General features: G+C 38.7%; 1 protein-coding gene across 3 annotated transcripts in view; it reads left to right on the forward strand.

The window, feature by feature from the left end:
- The window catches only part of LOC117947284 (vitamin D3 receptor A), a 67,665-nt gene that overhangs the window by 23,348 nt on the left and 32,720 nt on the right, over positions 1-11,597 (forward strand). The window contains exon 1 of one of the 3 annotated variants that reach the window (XM_034876016.1): positions 8,029-8,116. The exons of the other annotated variants lie outside the window; for them this stretch is intronic. The gene's annotated coding sequence lies outside the window, so the exon portion shown is untranslated. Of the gene's footprint in view, positions 1-8,028; positions 8,117-11,597 lie in introns of those variants that run through there. 3 annotated transcript variants of the gene reach the window in all.

Below are 11,597 nucleotides of genomic sequence, written 5' to 3' on the forward strand. Positions count from 1 at the left end.
TCTTCTGAAATCTGCGAGATTTTGTGGCTTCTTGTGACTTCAGCTGTCAGTTACGGCCGTAGCTGTTCCGCAACAAATCCGGACAGCGTGCACGGAGCCAACATGCAGCGGAGCCGATTACGTATCCAGAGGAATTTGGGGGTTAGCTACAACCATGGGTGGGAATCTCTGGGCACCTCACAATTCGATTCTGATTCAGAGGCCAGCGATCCAGTTCTAAACCAATTTATAGATGCATCTTGATGAATTCAATTTTGAGTTGAAAAAATTGAGTTGAATTTTATGTACATTTCCATGCGTGATTTAAAAAAATATACACCTAAATCTGAGTTTGTTAGATTTTGACATGTACGGTATTTGACACACACACACGTTTTAATGAAATGTTTTATCTACTGAGGTTTTTATTGTGTAGTTATTCCATGCCTAAGCCTTAAAGATGCTTGTGAAATTCAGCTTCTCTCACAGTGATCTTCCATGTCAGAGGCTCAGTCATGTTGGAGAATTGGCTTCTTAGAACATCAAACAGGATGTGATCAGATATAAAGTGATAAAGTAGATTTAAAGCCTAAATGTGTTTGCCTAATTATGTCTTAATACATAATGTGGATAATGTTTGACCATTTTTGTGTTTGTTTTTTTCTGAACTCTTGCCAAAACTTGTAAGTTGCTGTCCATTATCCAATCCGCTTTCAGTCCCTCTGTTTTCTGATTTGTTCATTACAGACAGTAACTTTTAAATAAAAATCAACACATTTTAAAAACTGAAATTAATAAAAAACAATTGATTAACTTATCAGAATCGAGCATTGAATCGTTCTAAAGAGAATTTTGATGGATCTAAGCATACATTTTTTCCCCATCCCTAAATACAACACAATGGAACTAGCAAAGCTAGTTTTGTTTTGTGTTTATATGTGCGGCCGGGATTGTTTCAGTTTGGGAAATCGTATGTTTTTTACAGAGCTACAGCTCAGACCCATCTGCTAGCGATGGCGGCAAAAATTACCAAACAAGCCACTTTGAAATTTTGCTGTTTTCATGAATACAAAAGTTGGATGACCCTCCCCTCAACAAAGAAAAAAAACAGAGATTGTTTGTCAGGTTTGTTTGCATGCCTTGAGTTCTTACCTGGTGAGTAACCATAAGGCATCTGAGATGTGTTCCTCAGAGAGCTCGACAGGAGGACAATCTATGAAAAGATGGGAAAACAAAAAAAAGTTACTTCCCGTAATCATATAGAACAAACATTTTCTCATGTTCCAAAAATATTTGTTTCATCTGTGCAGAAACTACTTAGGTATCCATGTTCTAACCTACATTCTGTTTTGAGCTTTACTACGTCTATGTCAACCTTTTTATGTACATATGTAACATTTGTTTACATTTGTAGTCATATACCAGCTTTTTTGTTTTCATTATCAAACCTCTTGACAGTTGACAGTTTGATATAAAAGTTCTTTGGAGCCTAGATTTTGTAACGGATTATTATCTATCCTTCCATTGTCACCCATTAAATCACAGAATTCTGTCATTGACGATAAAACTGGAAACAAAATGTTGCTAATACTGGTAACAGATCTAGTCTGGTTCTGCAGTTTGAACTGGAATTATGATGAAGAGCAGCTGTATATTTAACACTATTATCTTGAAAAAGTCAAGCTCTACTCCTTCAGTAAGAGACCCTTCAGCTTCACTGAGTGCCAGGCCCTTCTCCTTCAGAGCTCCTCTCTTTCTAACAGCTTGCCAAGCCACATCAGGGAATTTAAAAGAATCTGTTTTCAAGCACAGACTCACAATCCATCAATTCAGTTTGTTATATCCTAACCCCTGCCCTTACCCTGAACCAAGTCCGTTATCATAATCATCTAGTTTTTATGGGGCGGTGCTCTTGTGTTTTTTTTCTATCCTGTGTTATCTATTTGTGTATTGTCTTGTTGAATGGAATGCTTGTTTTGCTGTTGTAAATCTTGCTGAGAGTATGCTGTTAGGTGCACTTCAAATTCCAGTGATGTTTAAATGTGAACTGTGAAATGTGTGTGTGTGTGTGTGTGTGTGTGTGTGAGAGAGTGTGTGAGAGAGTGTGTGAGAGAGTGTGTGGCTGTATTGATTTACACCTGCATACTTGGCAGTCTAGACAGGCTGGGAGGAGTCTTCCACACAATACTTCAGTGGAAGATAAACGGATACTTGGCTTAATTCTGCTATTAAAACTGTTATTATCTGCTCAATAAAGGTGCTGGTCCATCACCGTGCCCGATATGTCAAGTCCCAGAATTACAGGAAACTAGAATCAAAAGGGTTAGCATGTAGCATACCGTGTGTGGTTTTTATTGGGGTTTTCATAGAGGATTGTCTATATGATTGTGACTAGACTAGTACTGAGTTTGAAACTGTGTGTAATACTCTCCTCAATCCATTGAATGCTCCCGCTAACAAGAGGAAATTATATGATTTCACCTCTGTTGCTTTAGAGAGGATGAAGGCAGCTATGAACTGTTGCATACCAGGCGGGCTTATCCTGTTCTTTTGGCTGTTAGTGGTTCCTACACAAATGGCTTCGCCGCACACAAAGATCAGCCCACTAAGCTTTTAATTTAGAAAAAACAGTACTGGATTTCCCTCAAGTCAGAAAAACAGAAAATTAAACAATCTTTCTAGTAACTTCTAATTATGTAATCTAAAACTTGCAAGTAGTGCGCCATAGAGATCGTATAATTTTGATTCCAATAGCAGAGTGAACATTTTTAGACCAGGCTGACTGCTTCCTTGATAGGGTTCCTAAAGGTGACTGTACCGTCACATCAGAGCACCATCTTTTTTTTTTAACATTAGGAATGTTAAATACAACCAGGCTTATGTAAATCAGAATCATACACTGCATGCCTGCATAACATCAGTCCTGTACGGGCCATACTCAAGAATAACAGTAGACATACGATGGTCATGCTAAGACGCCTCTGTTACAGTACACAAAGGGCCAGCACCCAGCCCAGACCCGGTCCTCTCCCAGTTATAACTTGCTTTTAACACTCTTTAATACATTTCTTTTTGTCTGATTTATTATTTTATTTTTTTCTCATTTCAACATTTTGGCAACTTTTAAAAAGTAAACTTTCCATTCAGAATCATATTGGCATCCATTTTGTCTCGTGCTCGCCATCCACTCAAAACGTAACGTTACTACTCTGGCCGGCTCGCAAGCCCAAACGTGTGTGTGCGGTGGGCCTGTTGTTTTGTTTCTTGTCTAGCTAGATCTGGTGTGGTTGTTGTAGCTTTTCTATTGTTACTAGTTGTTGCAACAGCAGGTGAATAAAAAAAAAAAAAGTTTTTTAGGCCAAAAAGAATGTTAATCTCACAATAAAAAAAATGTATGCCGTCAAAATGGGTTTGCATTAATGCCGTTAACAACACGTTTAACTGACAGCACCAGTTTCTAATGTTTTTCTTTTAATTTAGTTTCTAAAAGGAATTTAACAGAAAGCGATGCCCTAGAAGAAATGAGTTTTATATAATAGTGTTATAGTGTTAGCACTACAGGGCTTTGCCTTAGCAGAGCAAGAGACAAAAAAAAATTGTACAGTATGCCACAGAACCTCAAGGCAAGGCGGATTTATTTGTATAGAACATTTTCAGGGCATTTCAAAGTGCTTTACAAAAACAAATAAAACACAAGAATAAAAGTTACAGTGCAGTATAAGAAATTAAACATTAAAGAAATGAGCAACCTTTAAAGAAAGGCAAAATCAAAAAGAAAGCCTTCAGCCTTGCTTTAATAGAACTGAGAGTTGTAGCGGATCTGCAGGTTTCTGGGAGTTTGTTTCAGATATGAGGAGCAAAGAAACTGAACACTGCTTCCCCCTGTTTAGTTCTGACTCTGGGGACAGAAAGCAGATCTGTCCCAGATGGCCTGAGATGTCTGGGTGGTTCATAGTGTAGTAGCAGATCAGAAATGTATTTTGGCCCTAAACCGTCTAGTGTTTATAAATTATCAAAAGTATTTTGAAATCAATTCTTTGAGGCACAGGGAGCCAGTATCAAGACTTTAGGACTGGAGTGATGACTCGAGCAGCAGTGTTCTGAATCAGCTGCAGCTGTCTGATTGATTCTTAAGGAGGGCCCGGTAAAGACACCGTTACGGTAATCAGTTGTACTGAAGATGAAAGCCTTCACAAGTCTTTTCAAAGCCCGTTGACACATAAATCCTTTAACCCTTAAAATATTCTTAGGGTGATAATAGGCGGATTCTGTAATTGTCTTAATTTGGTTGTTAAAATTCAACTCAGAGTCTATGACTACACAAAGATTTCTGGCTTTGTCTGTTGTTCTTAACATTGTCGTTTGAAGCTGAGCGCAGACTTCGGCAAATGGAGCAATAATCATTTGATATCACTGAAAGGAAACTATTTTCTGATGGTTTGTTTCGGATGCTAACAAGAGTGTTGCTCTGTCTGTAAAGTGAGAAACGGTTCCCTCTGAGTGCTGTCTGGCCACATTGAGCACCTTACATGTCAGTGAGCAAATATGTTAGTTTTGGACTGATGCCTTTTTTCCTTGTGACATAGAGATTTAGCAGAGGGCAAAGAAGGCCCTTTTTTACTTTTTTGGGGACTGCAGCGTGGGGATGATTTCACAGGGCTTCGTAGACTTTGCTGCAAGTTTCAGCAAATGGGGTTTGATTTTGCAACACTATAATGGAATATCCATGTAGGAAAAGGGGTTACTTTAGGTTTACGGCTCAATATATATTTTTAAAACACATACAATTTCATCCTCTTAAACACGAGCACCTTTAAAGTAAATGTGTTAAAGTCAGTAAATTAATTACCATTTAGATTTTAGCTTTTCTTTAATTAAACTTTAAATCTTGCATGTTGTTTCATTCTGTCAATCAAAAGCCACTTTAATGTATAATGTATAGTGCTTAGATTTCCTAAAAAAGAAACACTTAAGTTTGCACTGACTTTCCCGTCATGTCAGTTTGAATTTACACCAAATTAAATCCGGGAGTTGTTGACGTAGATGCACCAGAGCGTTCCAGTGAAATTTGTCCATTGCCATTAGTTGTACGTAATATATCCAGAGGTATAACTCTCAATTATGTCATCCTCCACATTCCCTTTTATCTTCTGTATTTATTAATTTAAACTAGCCCTGCCACACATATTAAATCACTTTGTGGTAATGTCTGAAGTTCTACCATGGACTCTATAACATGGACAAAATGCCTTGGTTCCTTGTTCTAAGCCATTATAGTGAGGTATAGAAAGCCTGCAAGAAGACTCAGCTCGATTTGTGGCAGTTCTCATTAATATTCAATGAGCAAAGATTCTTGACTCTAATAGGCTGACAGCCAGCCAATGGGAGCCAGCATCCTTTACCCAGCACAACTGGGCAAGCTCATGGATAGTAATGAGCTCAGGCCACATGAGAGTAGACTCACCAGCTGTTGTAAGTGGCCTAATTTATCCGCTTATTTCTTTTCAGTGGCTAGAGCTGACGGAGGATCATTTTCACATTCATGACATAACACAAATGCAAATGGACCTCAAACATTTAAAAAAAATACAAGTAAAAATGGTTTTGTGTGGCACGGCACCTTCAAAATAGCCAATCTTGGCATGGAGTTCCTTAGGCTGTTTGAGAGTTGAAGAAATTCATCTAAAGTTCATTGCCCTATAGCATTCCAATGTCATGTGGCTTGCACCCTTATCTTAGGCCAATTTTACTAACCTGAATGACTCACCAGACTCATCCACCTTATTATTTAAGTCATAAAGGGGAAATTTGTCAAAACTTGTCAGAGGCTAGTCTCATGGTGGCATGCTGTTATTGCTGCTGTTCACAGGTTATTTTTCACTATCAGATTGATTTAAGGTTAACATGGCACTGCGTGGCACTGGAGTTCCAGAGCAGCAAGACTTGGACTAGGGTTTGGTTTGGCTAAACACAATAAATAATGCTTTAAAGCTGCACTTTAAACCCTTTTTTGTTATCACTCTGAATCAGTTGGACCAGACATTGAACACACTTTACCCTGCCAGCTCCGTAGTACAAAGACTGTGTAATGTCCAAAGTGTGAAAAGGTCATTGTCTTTATTTGATTTTTTTTTATTATTTTTTGCGCACTTTAGGCATTTTTTATATAGGACAGCTGAAGACATGAAAGGGAACAGAGGGGGAATGACATGCAGCAAAGGGCCGCAGTTTCGACACCGCCCTGCATTGAGGAGTAAACCTCTATGTGTGGGCCCCTACTCTACCAGGTGAGCTACCTAGGCACCTAAGAAGGTCATTGTCTGGTGAATTTACAGCGAGCAAGTGGGCGTGATTTATCATAGGTCAGAGGGTGAAGAAGAAGGGTAATGAAGACACTAACAAAAATGGGGAGATGAGGAGATTTGGGAACTTTTCTTTGGTAAGGGCTAAACACTGAAATTGTCAGACAAATCCACAACAACAGAAAAATAGTCTGATGTTTATGACCAAGTAGCAAACCGTCTCAATGGACGCGGTATAATCTGCATCATGTCTTGCCTCCTGTGTGCTTTACCCAGGCGCCAACCCTCGCCTAAACCAAACTGATTTTTCCAGTAACTGAGAACATGTCTGACATGGACCACCTGTGTGAAAGGGCGGTTCCGGACAATGATTTTGACTTGATTTGTCGGACATTGTCCAGACTTTATATGAGAAAACGGCTATAATCTACTAATAGGGAATCTTGTTTTGATCCTTATTTAATGTTAGTACAGGAAATATTGCTTAGTTTACCCAGAGACTTGTGAAAACAACTTTGATCAAGAAAGATGGGAACGTTTGCCTAATATCCACTCTCGATTCTCACCAATCATTATAAACTGGCATTTACTTCTGGCTTCAATAAATGGGGTGTGGTATTGTCAAGATGCAGCGGCTTATTTACCTAAAAAACAAACAAAATGGCTGCAATAAATGCTACATCAAAGACCTCCATCTGCATGTAAGCATCTGAATTGAACCATTGTGTTGATGTCTCACACATTTTTCTAATTTAACATTCTTGGAAAATTAACAAAATTATGGGTTGTAAAACGGATTTGCCAACAGTCTCATTGAACATTTATAACCTTTTTTTTTTTATCAGGCTCCCTTGAGTTAATGGCAACAGAGTAGTGGTATATTTACTGAGATTCTTGTGCAAAGTCAAAGGGAAGGGCTGTTTGTCCAGAGGTGATTTTACGTCAGGTGCCCTCAGAGTTCAGGGAATCCTTTTGTTTTCTTTTACTTCCTCATATTTCTCTCTCGTTTCCTTGTTTATGCACCCTTATTGGCATTTTTGACCCTCCCTCGTTTTCAGGTATTACCTTCTTTTTTTTTATTATTACTCTTAAACTTCTACATTATTTTCCCAGAGATTTCCCATCTCTTCCCCCCCCTTCCTCTCATTCCCTCCCTTAAAAGCTTTACTCATGTCAGTGTTGTCTTGTGCTATATTTGTGAAGTTTGCCCTCATCCTGCTGACCTTAATTATCAGGTTAACCATTACCTTTCAGGTTTCACCTTATTGGCCCTTTGCCCCCATTACTTGTCAACACTAGTCTCACATTGCCAGACTTATCTCCACAGCACTTGGGTGTAAGGTCCGTGTACTCCACACATAATAATCTGGTATTGGAGAAAAAAAATACTCTGGGTTGTTTGCACGCGTGAGCCAATAACTGGATGTCAGGCAATTATCCTGGAAATGTACTTCCGTCGATCCAGACTACGTCAACACTGACCTAACTACAAACTGCAGTGGTTTTTGCTGCATTGAATTTGCAAGCTTCTGGCAGAAGAGACAGGGAGAGAAAAGAACGGAAGTTATTGGTGTGGTGGGAGTAGTGGGAGGAAGTAGTCAAGGTGTAAAGGAAAAGGCAAGGCGTGGGAGCTTAGAGAGTAACAATGAATATCCAAATCATTGAAGCAGCTAGAGAGTTATACCAGACAAAGGAAGACTGAGGAAGAGCCTGAAGTGGGAGTCATTCTGTAGCCTTGAACCAAGGGAGATTTTGTGTGGAGGAGTGTGGACTGTAAGCTATCGTTTTTGTCTGCTGGGAGAATAGTGGAGGAAGCTCTCTCATAGTAGTAAAAGGTCAGTAGGAGCTACCAATGCTCATATTGTTCCTTTACATCAAATACTATTCAGCTTAAGTTATTTATTCCCAGCAAGTCTGTGCATTCTTCAGAGTTACCACAAAAAGCAAGCAAAAAGTTTTCTCAATGTCAGTGTTATTTTGCATTAGGCCGCTGTTATGATTCATAGTTTGGTAGAGTAAAAAATGTATGCATGCATATCCTGTATACAAGATGGTTTTCTTCACTTTTTTTTTTTTTTTTTTTAATAATGAAGTCGTAAACCTGTGCTTCATGAGTAATGTGTGACTCATGACAGGATATGCCAGCAATTGCATTTTGTGTACTTTAATGGCAATGTGATTGCTTTGTTTTTCAATTAAATCAGCAGGCATTTTGAAGAAACAAATCCAGACGCGAAACCAGACAAACAAAACAAAGAAATTGGAGGTGGCTACAAACAAACAGACAAACAAACAAACTCTTCCTTTACTTTGTTTTGGACTCAATGTTCAGAAACAGTCAGGTCGGCACTGGGTCGGTCACATTTGTACTATTCTCTATTTTTTTCTCCATTTTTGTGTTATCATTTTAAGTTTAATTTCCCCAGGGAATGATAATTTCCCTTTATGAGGTTTTTAACATTAATATGCATTCCCCCAGCCTGCCTATGGTCCCCCTGTGGCTAGTGGCAATACGTATAAATTGAGCCCTGGGTATCCGGCTCTGCCTTTGAGAAAATGAAAAGCTCAGATGGTCAGTTCTGGAATCTTGCTCCTTATGAGGTCATAAGGGGCAATATTACCTCCCCTTTCTCTGCTTTGCCCGCCCAGAGAATTTGGCCCACCCATGAGAGAGAGACATCATGGCTTTCAAACGAGCAAAGTGGCAGTTGGTCAAGGCCACACACCCAGCCTCCACCTTGCCCCCCCCCCTTTCCTTCTCAAAAGCTACAGACTCAGAAATGGCACATACTAAGGAAAGCTCATTGTGTGACTGGCTCTATCGGCTGTAATTCTGCACCGAGGCAGAATTTCAGGAAAGAGACTTTAGATATGGTAATAGGGGATCACCAAGGCATTCAAAGAGCACCATGTCATGGGCCCTGTAAATATGGATTTTTTTTTTAATCAAGCAGTTTGAAGACAGCTTTCTGCTAATTTGATGGGCATTCACGTTTAGTTTCCAGTGCATTGGTAAAATATGTGGTACCTTTGATGGATTTTATGAGTTCCCCTATGAATGAATTGATTGAGCATGTTAAGTTTGCTATTGAGTGTATTTTTCTTTAGACTGGTGCTGAGATTCTAACTGGAGTACTAGAGTAGAGAGTATAATTGTATAACACATTACACATATTGCACATTACTTTGTGTGGCTTCTTATGGGTGGTTGTTAGTCATAAAAAAGATAAATAGTAGTATCCAGTTGCTTTTTCTGAGCCACAAAACACCCACACACACACTGTGAAAGTTTCTTTCACAAATGAGGCTGTTGCTTTGGCAATGTGTGTTGTGATGGGAATGTTGCCTTCCAAGAAGCAAAGACAAGGAATATTTGATGTTGAATTTTAATTACTTAATTGAATATAACGTTTTAATGTTTGTCTATGTCCCCTACTGTATGTGGACATATATAAAAAGCTTACCAGCGTGCTGTGTCATTGGAGATCTGTTCGGAATTACAGACTCTGAGTCAGAGTCCTCATCAAAATCAGACAGCCATTGTTTCCATGCTTCAATCAATCACAGTGACTGTGTGATGATATTTTCCCTACTCAACAACTGGACATTGGTTCCTCTCTGAGGTTTGGAAGTAAAAATGCCAACATTTAGCATTTCAGCTTTGTGATCCAGCAAACGAACAGTGTTTAAAATTATTCTAGATACTTTATTAACCCTACAATAGTCTATATCTACAATCTTCCACTTCCGGGATTGCTCCATTGCTGCTGGAAATTTTGGTGGATAGCACGCCTTTCAGATGTCCCGTTACCTTCTGCTTTCTTTGTTGTGTAATTTTGAACTCCATGGCTTTACGAGGACTATAGTTACCTGCTCCTCGGATCTCTGCAGGGCAAATCCAGACAGCTAGCAAGACTATCTTGTCCAATCTGAGTTTTCTGTTGCACGAATAAAACAACCTTTGAACGTATCAAAACGTTCCTTCTCAAGGCTATTTTGCTGCAGCACCGGGACTTGGTATAACGCTCAGCAGCGCCAAGTTTGATTGTGATTGTTATAAAGAAATGCAAATAAATCGGAACATGTTTTTCTACCATCCCAGAATGTTGTGTAGACTAGCCAGACCCTCCTAAGCAGCACTGTGGAGGAAGGTCTGGCAAAGCTAACCCTACAATGATATGACATTAGTCATATCACTATACGTGAAGTCTGAACGAATGAAACCTGGAATATGAAAAGTGGCATTTTTTAACAAGTATTTCATATATTTTAGAAATGTCTCATCTTTAAATGCAGGTAACAGTAGCAGCATCCATAGTGACAAAGAGTGAAATGGCCCCTTAAGCCTATTAAAGTGTAAATGTGTTTAACCCTTGTGTTGTCTACCCAGCAACGTTGTGTTTAGCATTTTGTTATTTTTCTACACTTTTCTCAACGTTTTTGTCAATTTTATTCCAACTTCTTTGCCACTTTTTTGTTGTTGTTCCAGTGTTATTTTAGTTTTTCCAACATTTGTCACTTTTTTAACGTTCTTTTGTCATATTTCTGATATAAAACATGTTTGCAAACAGGTCAAATTTGACCTGAAGATAACAGGAGGGTTAACTTGTGTTGGATTCCTTGCTTGCTTCGTTATCAGCCTGTTTTGTGTGTGTGTGGCTCAGTTGCACATGCTGCAGCTGGTGTCCTTTTGCCCTTATTCACATATTCTAGGTCAGCAATTGACAATAATGTATTGATCAGCCATGATGAGTGAGCTTTAGCTCATCTGTGAGGGCATGACCGAGTTAGAGATTTTTTGCCAGTCTTGTCAACGTATTGATTTGTTTTGGAAATTTTACATATATTAAAGACAGTTGTAAGCATATACTACAAATAATGTAAGCAGGTAGGGCTGTTGGCTTTCTGTCCTACTCTCTACAGTATAACAGTTGTGTTCAAAATAGCAGTCTAACATCACTAAACTCATAAATCATAATTTTTGGAAAAGTGATATTTCTACATGGCAAATGATTTACTAGTAAGTGTTATAGAGTGATAGAAAACTTACAGACCCAACAGTCATGACATGCATGCTGCTCATTCTGTGTAAGTTAATCTGTATTTGAAAGGGGCATGTTCAAAATAATAATTAAATTTTAATTCAATTTTAATTATCGTATCAATTCATAACAAGAGTTATCTCAAAACACTTTACAGATAGAGCAGGTCTAGGAAGGAAAGGAAAAACTCCCCTTTGGGAAGAAACCTTGGACAGACAGTTTTTTTGGGACTGGAAATACCAGTCCCAAAAAAAAGTAATTTGTAGTAGTTCTT

Source organism: Etheostoma cragini, chromosome 7 (assembly GCF_013103735.1).
Source record: "Etheostoma cragini isolate CJK2018 chromosome 7, CSU_Ecrag_1.0, whole genome shotgun sequence".
Lineage (NCBI taxonomy): Eukaryota > Metazoa > Chordata > Actinopteri > Perciformes > Percidae > Etheostoma > Etheostoma cragini.